The following is a 5,943-nucleotide window of genomic DNA, read 5'->3' on the forward strand; positions in this document are numbered from 1 at the left end:
GAAAACGATTCACCACCCTTCTTCATTTATGAAACTAAAAGTAGGATTAAGTCTGTGTTGTGAATTCTTGAAGACAATTTCATTGATTTCATCTCCAAGCAGTAAATTACCAACAATTTTTTTCCATAAACCTTTGATTGCTTTAGTTTGGGATGGCAATTTCAATCAAATTATAAATAATGTGGGTCGTGGCATGGTAGTAATGTCGAGCCTTAAATAATAAGATCCATAGACAGACCATGGCATTTTCAAGATGTGCTTTTTAAGACATGACATATGTGACGCGTCTTGTCTCCACGATGCAAACTTTTTAAAACAATGATTTTAGTTGTATTAGGTATAAGAAGTTCATTTCATGCCTTAAGAAGTTAACTAACATAAAATGCAACAATATCTATTACTGTGAGTGATGAGTAATTTGCATACGGTTTGAAAGTCTCGACACTAATGGTGATTATATACATTTTTTGGTAATTTTAAAAGCCATTCGTTGTAGAATAAACATATATGTGGACCACTACAATGAAATCTTGACATATTGGATTGAGGAAGAATGGTCAAAAGTGAAAATAATGAGCATAAAGAATAACTAATTAGCTTGAATAAGACATTTAGGGATTGTTGGGGTGTAAAGTTTTGACAGAAATCTCAGTTGGTAAGAGAAAGCTCTATTGGTGATGAAAGGCTTTGTTTGGCAGCATAAACTTTTATTGGTGAGAGAAAGCTCTGTTTGGTTGCAGAAAACTCTGCTGGTGAGAGAAAACTCTATTTGGTGGAAGAAAGCTTTGTTGGTGAGAAAAACTCTTTGGTGGCATAAAGCTCTATTGGTAAGAGAAAATGTAACATCTGATTTTCAAGTATTTTCATTTTAGCCCTTATCCTATTTAAAGTATGCATATTTGGTCCCTTGTTGTTTAAAGAATCGCAATTCAGCATGTATGTTGAGCGTATGTGAGGTACGCGCAGTCCGGATCGCGGAAGCCATGCTAGTACGTTGGGCGTACCTGTGGTACATCGGGTGTACTAGCTCAGCCTCTAAACCCTAATTTTAAGGGTTTGCTCCCTATTTAATCCACCTTATGCCTCCCTTGGACATTTCTTATTAGCCATTTTTCCCTTATAAATCCTAATCTCAAGTCTAAGCTTTGTGTGTGAGAGTTTGGAGCTTATTAGTGATTGTGGTTCTCATTTATTGAAGAAGAAGTCTAGTCAAGAAGGAGATGTTGCTTGCAAGCTTGTAGATCCAAAAACTACTTCACCTTATGCATCTTCTGAAGGTATAAAGTTTTATACCTTGATGTGTTTCCTTTTAGATCTCCATAGATGATTTTTATAGAGCACTCCAGAGCATTGTAGTTGTCCTTTCATGTGTTCTAGGTCTTGTAGATTCATAAAAATGGTTTCTTGATCATTTCCCTTGGCCCATGCATGAGTTAAGTGATTTAGAGTTTGATAAAAGTTAGAGTTTTGTGTATTGTGTTCTTTTTAGCCATTCAAAGGCTTAAATTCGGTAACTTTATGGGTTAAGACATTGTAGTACGGTCAGATATGAAGTTAGGATAGGTGTCTTAACGGACTAAGAAAAGAAATTTGATAAATGGGGATCAGGCAAAGTATGCCAGACGTACTTCTGGCTACGCCCTGCATAGCCAGACCTGTTCCCGATTGGTTGCTGATTAAGTTGTATGCCCTGCGTAAGAAGGAGTATGCCCAACATACACGCTGGGTAGTTGACTTTTGTTGGCTTTTGACCTTTGGTCAAGACTTAGGGTTTTGGACCATGGGAGGGGTAAAATGATCTTTTTTCCCTTAAGGTAATTAGTGTAGGATTAGGGTTAATTTTTATATTATTAGGCGAAGTCTAGTTCCAATAGTTTGGGTGTGATATTTATGTGTCATCAGTATCATGTGAGTCTCCTCACTTATTATTACATGCATGGTAGAATAATTGTATTTGTGATGACCATATAGGTCTAACTGTTATTTTGTATGATGTCATTTTTTTGTGACTGACACTGCGGATAGTCTCCAGGGTTGCTGATAACCCATTGGACGTTTTGTTGCCCACTGGAACTGCTGATAGTCCACGGGGTTGCTGATAACTCATAACTGTTTATTTATGTTGTGTTGTATGTGGTATCTTGGGTAACTCACTAAGTTCCATGCTTACAATTGTTGATTTATGTGTTTCAGATACTTCCGAGGATTGTTGGATTGAGAAGCTTTGATTGTACACACTCGTTGGAAGATTTGTTACTCGGGTAGTCTGTGATACTCTTATATTTTATGATGACAATTTGTATTTGACACTTATGTTTTAGAATGACTTGGTTCATGAACAATAATTTGGTGATTTAAAAATGAAAATTTTGGTTTAAAATTTGAGGTGTTACATAAAACTTTGTTTTGTGGCAGAAAGCTCTTCTTAGAAGGACAAAGTGTGGTAGGAATCAAAATGTACACGTATTATTTGGGGAGTTGTTGAACGTTCTATGTTTCATGACAACTGGTCATGCACGTCCCTCAATGTTGAAGATTTTAGAAGCAGTTGCATGACGTTTTGTGATTGGATAACAATTAGGGCACCCCTTTCATGTGTTATTATGGATTGTCCTGGTCCATTAGAATTAGGGTTTTCCATGCTTCCCTATAAATACGTACACATCTCCATCAACATTTTGGCATAAAAATTTCAAGATAACAAATCATTGTAAGGCACATCATTTGGAGCAGTTTGTAAGAAAGAGAGATTCATGTTTTGTGACATCCACAATTTCACGGCCAAAAAAGACCGGTTTTGTTTACACTTTATTTCAAAATCAGAGTAACCTTGTAATAAAAGAATTGCGGAATTTGTACCAAAACAATAATATGATAAAGATTTATCAAAAGCATTTCCTTAGAAATGTATTTCATTAAAAGACTTGGGATGTCATGTTCGATACAGTACATAAGTATAAACAGTACATTATAAGCCTTACAACAGTTATTTACAACTAATGGCCTATAATCCAAAAGTCCCTCATCATCATCATAATTATGCTCTGAGTCCACTACATGTAAAACAGTAAGCTGAGTGGGTCAGGCTTGGGAGCTTGGTGAGCATATAGGGTTTTCAACCCACAAATAATAATAAATTTATTAATTTCATCGATCAACAATACATTTATTAATTTCATCGATCAACAATACATTTATTAATTTCATCAACCAACAATAACCCTGATTACCCATTCCCGTTATCCTCACTTTACGTCCCTAAACACCTATACAAGGGACCTAATCTAAGGATTTTATCATCGGGATGGACACTACTGCTAAGGGGGTTCCTCAACAATAAATGTCCTAAAGGCAACCATGAGGGGGATGGAGTACATCGGTGAACACATCATTCACAACACCTACAGGTTGTGAGCCTGCTAGCGTTCCACTGGACTGTTTAGAAGAGTATGTGGTCGTCATCCATACTCTGCTAGATGACTAGAACAACAACAACATCGAGACCTCTCATCATTTTAATACACATCAACTATTTTGTCTATCCATGTTCTACCCAATATATTTGTAGATAAAATATATATACAGTTTATAACTTGTATAAAACATTGTATTCAACAATCATCTCAAATAAAAAATCAATATAATTACACATAACACGTATTTTATAGAAAATACTTCATATCTATGTGTAAGATGAAAGTGACTATACACTCACTTGGTTTGATGATAACCGGGCAGCAATTCGTTCCTTAAAATGATCGTTTCTGATAAAGCCAGGAGTTTTATTGAGAAACCAGGCTCTGCGAGAGTTGGAGCTTCAAAACCGAAAAGATAAAATTTTCCGGGTTTTCGGGTACTTCGGGACGTATTCCGGGCTTTAAAAATGATACCGGGGCTTCGGGGGAAGTCAAAATATAAGTTTAGGGGTGTAAAATGACAACTTTTCAAAAGTAGTCGGGAGATCTCGCAGCCCCCCTATTTATAGGGTGCGAGGCCGAGGTCTCCGTGGTTGAGAAGCTTCCACGTAGCTCCTGCGAAGTTTGGTAACGAAGGGAGGAGGTGGCTGCGAGGGAACGAGGCGCGTGGCAGCAGCGAGGCGAGACATAGAGGCGGCAACGAGGCTCGAACGTGTCTCTGCAAGGTTCGGGCACGCGGTTGCACAAGGCGTCTTCTGATTGGCCGAGGCTTTGGTCCGAGGGAGTTGCGACACGCGTCTGGTCCGGATTCGGCCACGTCCTCGGTGACGCAGCAGCTTTGTGCGAGGTGACGTGTCCGGTTACTGTTCATGCGAAATTTTTCGAATTTTGAGCCCCGAACTTCTAAAATCCATAACTTTCGCATACGAGCTCCGTTTTTTATGTTCTTTATATGAACGAGTAGCTAAAATCATGCTCTACAACTTTCGTTTAGATTTCGTCGGCTAATTTTGACTTTACGTTTAATATTATTATTTTTAACAGACTGGGATAGGAAAATCCGTTAAAAATTCATAACTTCTTCATCCGACGTCCGTTTTCATTAGTCTTTTTACCGTTGTACTAGTATTGACGAGACCTTCGATTCTCGTTTAGGTTGTCTCGGCTAAATTTCGCTCGATCTTAAATTCGAGTATTTAGCTGTCTACTACTAAGCTAAAACTTAGAAAAATCATAACTTCCTCATACAAAGTCAGATTTGGGCGTTCTTTTTATCGAATTTCTTGGTTTAATGAATACTATGACTTTAGTTTAGATTGTTAAGGCTAAAAAGCACTTTATCGTAATATTCACTTTTTACGCTTCCCGGTGCCGTGTCGGTTTTGTCGCGAAACTTCGACAGGTCATAACTTGTTCGTTGTAACTCGGATTTCGACATTCTTTATATCTCCGAAATCCTTGTTTCGGCCACTACAACTTTCTTAAAAGATGTTGGCTTTTTATAATATTTATTTTAAATGCTTATTTTTATTATTAATTAATTAAATCATAATAATTAAGCAAATAAGCATATAATTCACATAATATTCACATAATTCCTCTTTATTACTTCAAAATGAGTTACAAAGGTTGACCTAGACTATTAAAACTTTATTAATGCTTTTAGCCCAGAAACACAGGCGTTACATTTTTTTTAGAGCTCAAGTGAGGTGCGACCTTTGTGAGTGATTGTAACGGTTTTTGAAAGTTTAATAAAACCATATATATATATATATATATATATATATATATATATATATATATATATATATATATATATATATATATATATATATATGTATATGTACCCACACCCCCTCTGAAGTTCGTGTATTGTTTTTTTGAAGTACTTAACTTGTTTTGTTGAATTTCCAACAAAATAGTATAAGAGTTCTTCTGATTCATGATAAGTGATATATGATTCCCAACAAGGGATCCCCTTTTGAACATCCTATTTGTAGGTGCCAAGAATGAAGAAAATTATTAAAATGATGCAAGCAATATGAAAAAGTTGACCTCAACAATGAAACTTTTGTGTATCCTATACAAGATCCCATTTAATAATGGAGTTCATAGATACCCATTCTAGGTATGAAATTATATAATCCAAATGAAGTTGACCATTGTAAAAGTAATTATCCAGTTGAAAATAACTATGATATTTGGTTGAAAACAATGATGAAAAATGGTTATTAATTAAGTGTTTCAAAGATGATGGAAAAGTATCTTGTCCTTTTAGATTATAAGTTTCCTAGGCGAGTAATGAAAGAATAATCCAGATTAAATAACTATATGTTGAACACAATCATACTAGACGATTCAAATGCTGTTTAGTTGTCACAATTGTATAGTTGTCACAAATGCATGGATATGGAACCATATAATTAATGAAATTTTGGGAGAATCCCTATATAACTTAAAATAAAAAGCTAGTTGAAATAACGAGGAAATTTAGAGTGTGAGTCAATGTGGAAATTCAAAGAGACAT

The sequence above is a fragment of the Lactuca saligna genome, chromosome 5 (genome assembly GCF_052625555.1).
Source record: "Lactuca saligna cultivar CGN05327 chromosome 5, ASM5262555v1, whole genome shotgun sequence".
Taxonomy (NCBI): Eukaryota; Viridiplantae; Streptophyta; class Magnoliopsida; order Asterales; family Asteraceae; genus Lactuca; species Lactuca saligna.